Source organism: Coregonus lavaretus (assembly GCF_964263955.1).
Source record: "Coregonus lavaretus genome assembly, chromosome: 18".
Lineage (NCBI taxonomy): Eukaryota > Metazoa > Chordata > Actinopteri > Salmoniformes > Salmonidae > Coregonus > Coregonus lavaretus.
The window spans coordinates 26,790,870-26,799,960 of record NC_140005.1 but is presented as its reverse complement, the minus strand read 5'-3'; positions in this window follow the sequence as shown (position 1 = coordinate 26,799,960).

Genomic DNA, 9,091 nt, shown 5'->3' with positions numbered 1-9,091 from the left:
CTTGGAGGAATATGATAAATCCCTCAATTGAGGAGTAATTTCAGTCAGATTATTATTGTTCTCTTAATAATGAATTGTGCTTTCATTTATGACAGAGTTTTAATATATACAGTTAAATGTTTACTTAGTACACACTATATACATACACACGTTTGTGGACATGCCCATGATACAGGTAGGGATGTTAAAGCCAACTTTGTCACTTCATTGTAATTACTACCATTGAGACCATTTTACTGAATTTGCTGTTTAAACAGATCTCTGCAGGTTGTCCTGCTGTACATATAATGGAGAGAAACTTGTTAATCCACTGCCATATGCATTGATAAATTACCTCAGATTTCTGCTCTTTATTCCATTTCTGGGCAGCCATATATAAATATAAGGTATCAATGATTCTGACTCTGAAAATATGTTTACAATTATTTAACTGTAAAACCATACAAAATAGTTAATGAATACGTAATGATATACATACAAACCATGCAACATTAATAGAACAAAAACACAGAACACATAAGGAAGTATTGCAATCTAAACACTTATTACACTCTAAAAAGAAAAGGTTCCTGGAGTGACCTTTATGGGTTCTTCAAATTTAAACTGTGGGGGAACCCTTATAAGTTCTTGGAAGAACCCTCAAAGGATCCTCAAAGAACCTTTTGAATAACCTTTTGGGGTAAAAATGTTAACTACCCCCCTTATTATTATTATTATTAATAATATGCATAACAATAACAACAATAACACAATATTTTAGTTGTCAGTGTTTATTATGATTTTAGTGGTAAAGCAGAATAAAAAAATCCAAATATGAGGTAAACTCCCAGCAGAGCCCCAAGTCCAATGGGTATATCCTCTGGTGTGTTGATGTTCATGTGTTGATGTTCTCTGTATCCATAGCCAGAATGATTTTGCAGTGCATGGTGATTGAACAGGTTTCCTGTTATATTCATCAGAGGTATAGGGAGGGTGAAGTTTGTGAATCGCAAAAATTGTAATTATACAGATGATTAACAAAACATGCACACAACAGAATTCATATCTTGGTTTCTGTGGTGAATGTGAATGAAAAAAACGGTTTTGATAATGGTTTTCATACACATACCTTCTCCATAATGTAGAGGCCTATGGGATATTAATTGAAGAGGTAAGGGAGGAGGATGATAAATGTGATCAGCATAACATACCAATACCAATTGACATACCTTTGTATGCATCCTCGTCTGTATATCTGCGGACACAGACACAAAAGTGAGCAGTTCAGTCATCTGCATCCAATACAGCTAGCCTTCAACATATTCTTATAGCCTACATATTCTTAGCTCTTTGTTGATTGATATCCATTGAATTGTGTCCATTTTCTGTTTTAGAAAGATTTGCACAAATATAAAAAGATAGATGGTATCATCATAAAACAATATCAATTTAGATCATACAAGGGACAAACCTTACCTTAAATTTAGGAGATCTTTACATTTTTCAGTTAAGTTTCTGCACCTGCTGTCCTTTCAAATCCAAATGTTTTAGTTGGGCAGTTAGGTTCCTGCAAGAACCCCTACCAGCTAAGGAGGTTCCTCGATGAACCCCACCTCCTATGGGGTTCTTGGAAGAACCTTTTGGGTGCAATTTTCAGTGCCAAGAACCCTAAGGTTCTTCGAAGAACTTTGAGGATCTTAGAAGAACCCTTGTTGAACCCCTAATTTTTAGAGTGTACCATTAAATATATGTTGCTAAAATGTAATGCTTGTAATCATAGTAAAAAGTAAGAAAAATAAATTGATGAAAATATATTTTGATGAAAATTATGCATAGATGCCTAGATTATGCATATAGTAATGTATACTGTACCCAACAAAAACATTTCTGGATTTGTGTAAATAGTTGATTTTAATCACTTATTTTGCAGAGTTACTTTGATTGTTGCTCTTATTCTCCACTGATGTAATCAATGTATTTGCAAAACTATACATAATAAATCTAAAATATTAAAAAGTGCATTTCCTTACTGCAATATGTATCTACATTTAATGTCACTCAGATGTCTGGTACCTTCTCCACAGACATGTCATACACTGCAACCTAGCAGTGAGCTAGTTTCTATAGCAGGGTACTTGTCAGGATGTCAGTGTGATGCGGTAGGACGAAGTCAGGCGCAGGACACAGAGCTAATCGAAAACTTACTTTACTCGTAGGTAACATAAATAACATAACCTCCACGCAAGGAGGAAACAAACCCACTCACCAGACGACAACCAAACATGAACAAACACGCACAACATACAGTGGGAGCCAGAGGGTTAAATAGGGAAGTAATCGATACCTAATGGGAACCAGTTGTGAACAATAAAGACAAGACAAGTAGAACACAGAAACATAGATCGGCAGCAGCTAGTACTCCGGTGACGACGAACGCCAAAGCCTGCCCGAGCAAGGAGGAGGAGCAGCCTCGGCTGAATCCGTGACAGTACCCCCCGTTGACCTCGGGGACGGCCAGGAGGACGCGGCGCAGGGCGATTCGGATGACGACGATGGAAATCCCTCAACATGGAGGGATCGAGGATGTCCCTCCTAGGGACCCAGCACCGTTCCTCCGGACTGTACCCCTCCCACTCCACGAGATACTGCAGGCCCCCCACCCGACGCCTCAAATCCAGGATGGACCGGACCGAGTACGCCGGTGCCCCCTCGATGTCCAGTGGGGGCGGAGGAACCTCCCGTACCTCAGACTCCTGGAGTGGACCAGCTACCACCAGCCTGAGGAGAGACACATGGAACGAGGGGTTAATACGGTAATTCAGAGGAAGCTGTAACCTATAACAAACCTCGTTCAATCTCCTCAGGACTTTAAATGGCTCCACAAACCGCCGACCCAGCTTCCGGCAGGGCAGGTGAAGGGGCAGGTTTCGGGTCGAGAGCCAGACCCGGTCCCCCGGTGCACACACCGGGGCCTCACTGCGGTGGCGGTCGGCGCTCGCCTTTTGTCGCCTGATGGCCCGCTGCAGGCGTACATGGGCAGCGTTCCAGGTCTCTTCCGAGTGCCGAAACCACTCATCCACCGCAGGAGCCTCGATCTGGCTCTGATGCCAAGGTGCCAGGACCGGCTGATAACCTAACACACACTGAAAGGGAGAAAGGTTAGTGGATGAGTAGCGGAGTGAGTTTTGGGCCATCTCTGCCCAGGGGATAAAACCCGACCACTCCCTCGGCCGGTCCTGGCAATAGGACCGCAGAAACCTACCCACATCCTGGTTAACTCTCTCCACCTGCCCATTACTCTCGGGGTGAAAACCTGAGGTCAGGCTGATCGAGACACCCAGACGTTCCATGAACGCCCTCCAGACCCTTGAGGTGAACTGGGGACCCCGATCCGATACAATATCCTCAGGCACCCCGTAGTGCCGGAAGACATGTGTAAATAGGGCCTCAGCAGTTTGTAGGGCTGTAGGGAGACCTGGCATAGGAATGAGACGGCATTCTGGGCAGGTGTCTAGGTGCCTTACACTGGGCGCACCCCGAGCATTAGGAAACGTAAACCCTCACGTCTTTGGCTAAAGTGGGCCACCAGTACTTCCCACTAAGACAGTGCACTGTCCGACCGATGCCAGGATGACCAGAGGAGGGTGACGTGTGAGCCCAATAGATCAATCGATCACGAACCTCGAGCGGCACGTACATACGACCCTCTGGACACTGGGGGGGGAGTAAAAGGAAGGGTGTTTAGCCCCCTCAAGCCAATGCCTCCACACTTTCAGAACCTTAACCACAGCTAACAGCTCCCGGTCCCCCACATCATAGTTGCGCTCCGCCGGACTGAGCTTCTTAGAAAAGAAAGCACAGGGGCGGAGCTTTGGTGGTGTACCCGAGCGCTGAGACAGTACAGCTCCTATCCCAGCCTCGGACGCGTCCACCTCAACCTGGAATGCTAAGGAGGGATCCGGATGACCCAGCACTGGAGCCGAGGTAAACAGGTCCTTCAGATGACCAAAAGCCCTGACCGCCTCAGCTGACCACTGCAGTCGCACCGGTCCCCCCTTCAGCAAGGAGGTAATGGGAGCCGCTACCTGACCAAAGCCCCGGTTAAACCTCCGGTAATAGTTGGCAGAACCCATAAATCGCTGCACCTCCTTCACCGTGGTTGGAGTCGGCCAATTACGCACGGCCGAAATGCGGTCAATCTCCATCTCCACCCCTGACGCGGACAGGCGGTGCCCTAGGAAGGAGATGGACTTTTGGAAGAACAGACTTTGTTCGCCTTCACATACAGGTCATGCTCCAACAGTCGACCAAGCACTTGACTCACCAGGGACACATGCTCGGCCCATGTAGCGGAGTATATGAGAATGTCATCAATATACACCACTACACCCTGTCCGTGCAGGTCCCTGAAAAATCTCATCCACAAAGGATTGGAAGACTGATGGAGCATTCATCAACCCGTAAGGCATGACGAGGTACTCATAGTGCCCAGAGGTGGTACTGAATGCTGTCTTCCACTCATCTCCCTCCCGGATACGCACCAGGTTGTACGCGCTGCTGAGATCCAATTTTGTGAAGAAGCGTGCCCCGTGCAATGACTCCGTCATACTAGCAATGAGCGGTAGTGGATAACTGTACTTGATAGTGATCTGATTGAGACCCCGGTAGTCAATGCACGGGCGTAAACCTCCATCCTTCTTCTTCACAAAAAAGAAACTTGAGGAGACAGGTGAAGTGGATGGCCGAATGTATCCCTGCCCCAGAGATTCGGAGACATATGTCTCCATAGCTGCCGTCTCTTCCTGTGACAGGGGATATACGTGACTCCGGGGAAGTGCAGCGCCTACCTGGAGATTTATCGTACAATCCCCCTGTCGATGGGGTGGTAATTGAGTCGCCTTCTTTTTACAGAAGGCGAGAGACAAATCGGCATAGTCGGGGGGAATGTGCATGATGGAGACCTGGTTTGGACTCTCCACCGTAGTTGCCCCTATGGAAACACCTACACACCTCCCCGAGCACTGACTTGACCATCCCTTGAGAGCCCTCTGTTGCCATGAAATTGTGGGGTCATGAAAAGTTAACCAGGGAAGCCCTAACACCACTGGAAACGCAGGAGAATCAATCAGATAGAGACTAATTTTCTCCTCATGACCCTCCTGCGTTTTCATCCAGAGTGGAGCTGTGACCTCCCTAATCAGGCTTGACCCTAAAGGGCGACTATCTAAGGCGTGTACAGGGAAGGGCACATCAACACGAACAATAGGAATCCCTAAACTACGGGAAAACTGACGATCAATAAAGTTCCCAGCTGCGCCTGAATCTACGAGCGCCTTATGCTGGGAATGAGGGGAAAACTCTGGAAATACAAACACATATGCGCAACAGAGAGCTCTGGGTGAGTCGGGTGCCTACTCACCTGAGACGGTCCACCAGTGCTCTGCCTACCTTCTCGACTCCTGAAAGACCCTCCCCAGCACTGACCAGCAGTGTGTCCTCCGCGGCCACAGTTGGTGCAGGAGATGGCCCTCCTTCCGGTCTCCCTAAGTGCAGCACCTCCGAGCTCCATAGGAGTAGGGTCGGAGGTGCTGGGGGATGGAATGGACGGCCCCTGATCCGGACGTCCGCGGGTTGCCAACAGGTTATCCAGCCTTATCAACATGTCCACCAGTTGGTCCAGGCTAAGGGTGGTGTCCCTGCAGGCCAGTTCCCGACGAACGTCCTCCCGGAGGCTGCATCGGTAGTGGTCGATCAGGGCCCTCTCATTCCATCCTGCGTTGGCAGCCAGAGTCCTGAAATCCAGTGCAAAGTCCTGTGCACTCCTCCTCCCCTGTCTGAGGTGGAATAGACGTTCCCCCGCCGCTCTCCCCTCCGGTGGATGATAGAATACCACCCAAAAGCAGCAGGTGAAATCCTCATAGCGTACTGACGCTGCGTCTATTCCTCCCCCCTCGGCGTTGGCCCACTCGAGCGCTCTTCCAGACAGACAGGAGATGAGGGCGGACACGCTCTCGTATCCCGAGGGAGCCGGGTGGATGGTAGCCAGGTAGAGCTCTACCTGGAGCAGAAAACCCTGGCACCCGGCAGCTGTACCATCGTATGCCCTCGGGAGCGAGAGCCGAATCCCACTGGACCCAGGTGACGAAGGGGTGGACAGCGGTGTGGGTGGTTGTGTAGTTGGAGGAGGTGTAGGACCACCACCTCTCTCCCATCGCTCCATAGTGTTCAACACGCGCTCCATTGCGGTGCCGAGAGTCTGGATCATGGTCGCCTGCTGTTGGACACGTTCCTCCATTGATCCGGACGAAATGAATGTACCTGCTGACTCCATATTAACGTGCGTGTTTCTGTCAGGATGTCAGTGTGATGCGGTAGGACGAAGTCAGGCGCAGGACACAGAGCTTTACTCGTAGGTAACGTAAATAACATAACCTTCACGTAGGGAGGAAACAAACCCGCTCACCAGACGACAACCAAACATGAACAAACACGCACAACATACAGTGGGAGCCAGAGGGTTAAATAGGGAAGTAATCGATACCTAATGGGAACCAGGTGTGAACAATAAAGACAAGACAAGTAGAACACAGAAACATAGATCGGCAGCAGCTAGTACTCCGGTGACGACGAACGCCGAAGCCTGCCCGAGCAAGGAGGAGGAGCAGCCTCGGCTGAATCCGTGACACTACTGGCCATTATTGTGGATCATGTATACTGGCTAGCTACATAGTATCTATGAGTAATTCAACATCATTACATTGGTAGGCCCACTCTTGGTGGTATGTGTGAACATCTTACAGAGTGCGCAGTGTTTCTCCTATATTCATTTATTTTATTTTATACTTTATTTCTACCGAGACGCGCTTCTAGAATCAGAGTGACATGTTATATATCTTACTCAGATTCTCATCAGATCGTCTGAGAAACCTCCAAGGTAACTAGCTAGCTAGCTTGTAATCCTGGAAGTGTAGTCAACCGTATATACAGTTCATTCAGAAAGTATTCAGACCCCTTGACTTTACAGACGTATTTTAAAATGGATTAAATCGTTTCCCCCCCTCATCAATCTACACACAATACCCCATAATGACAAAGCAAAAACCATTTTTTAATTTTTTTTTGCAAATGTATAAAAAATAAAAAACTGAAATATTACATTTACATAAGTATTCAGACCCTTTACTCAGTATTTTGTTGACGCACCTTTGGCAGCGATTACAGCCTTGAGTCTTCTTTGGTATGACGCTACAAGTTTGGCACACCTGTATTTGGGGAGTTTCCCCATTCTTTTCTGCAGATCCTATCAAGGTCTGTCAGGTTGGATGGGGAGCGTTGCTGCACAGCAATTTTCAGGTTTCTTCAGAGATGTTCAATCGGCTTCAAGTCCGGGCTCTGGCTGGGCCACTCAAGGACATTCAGAGACTTGTCCTGAAGGCACTCCTGCATTGTCTTGGCTGTGTGCATAGGGTCGTTGTCTTGTTGGAAGGTGAACCTTCGCCCCAGTCTGAGGTCCTGAGCGCTCTGGAGCAGGTTTTCATCAAGGATTTCTTCATACTTTGCTCAGTTCATCTTTCCCTCGATCCTGACTAGTCTCCCAATCCCTGCCGCTGAAAAACATCCCCACAGCATGATGCTGCCACCACCATGCTTCACCGTAGGGATGGTGCCAGGTTTCCTCCAGACGTGACGCTTGGCATTCAGGCCAAAGTGTTAATTCTTGGTTTCATCAGACCAGAGAATCTTGTTTCTCATGGTCTGAGAGTCTTTAGGTGCCTTTTGGCAAACTCCAATTGGGCTGTAATGTGCCTTTTACTGTGGAGTGGCTTCCGTCTGGCCACTCTACCATAAAGGCCTGATTGGTGGAGTGCTGCAGAGATGGTTGTCCTTCTGGAAGTTTCTCCCATCGCCACAGTGGAACTCTGGAGCTCTGTCAGAGTGACCATCGGGTTCTTGGTCACATCCCTGACCAAGGCCCTTCTCCCCCGATTGCTCAGTTTGGCCGGGCAACCAGCTCTAGGATGAGTCTTGCTGGTTCCAAACTTCTTCCATTTAAGAAATGGAGGCCACTATGTTCTTGGGCACCTTCAATGCTGCAGACATTTTTTGTACCCTTGCCCAGATCTGTGCCTCGACACAATCCTGTCTCGGAGCTTTACGGACAATTCCTTCGACCTCATGGCTTGGTTTTTGCTCTGACATGCACTGTCAAATGTGGGACCTTATATAGACAGGTGTGTGCCTTTCCAAATCATGTCCAATCAATTGAGTTTACCACAGGTGGACTCCAATCAAGTTGTAGAAACATCTCAAGGATGATCAATGGAAACAGGATGCACCTGAGCTCAATTTCGAGTGTCATAGCAAAGGGTCTGAATACTTATGTAAATAAGGTATTTCTGTTTTTAATTTTTCAAAAAACCTGTTTTCGCTTTGTCATTATGGGCTATTGTGTGTAGATTGATGAGGAAAATGGTTAATTTAATCCATTTTAGAATAAGGCTGTAACGTCGCAAAATGTGGAAAAAGTCAAGGGGTCTGAATACTTTCCGAAGGCACTGTAGATGTTTGTAATAAGTGTTAGCTAAAATACAGTAAAGTTACGCTAGCTAAATTTGATTTTACTACAGGCTATGGAAATGTTTTTCGTAGTTGCAGTCCACCCAATTGAAAAGTGCACATTCACTTCCATAACATTTGTTCTAGGATTCCAGCATGTTTGCCCAGGGAACAGACGTGTGCATTTCTAAATCCACCAACATCTGGGACATTACAGTGTTTGATTCTGGAAATGGTCCTCAGGTTCTCTACAACCCAGTTAGTAAAATTATTCTGGTGCAACTGTGGGTCACATACTTTGTGTTTTTCTAGCCTGGTATACGCCTGGATTCCCAGCCCAAAGCTGGCACACATACTGCATCACCATCAGATTAAAAAGGTCCAGCACAGATCTGGCCCACACACCGCGCACAGATCAACTTAGAAAGATGTGGCCCAGCTCTGGCCCAAATGCTGTAAAATTATTAATTCTAAAAGGTGTGGCTCAGAACTGGGCCATATAGTGCAAAATGATTGTAAAATAAAAAGGTGCGGCCCAAGTCTGGCGCACATACTG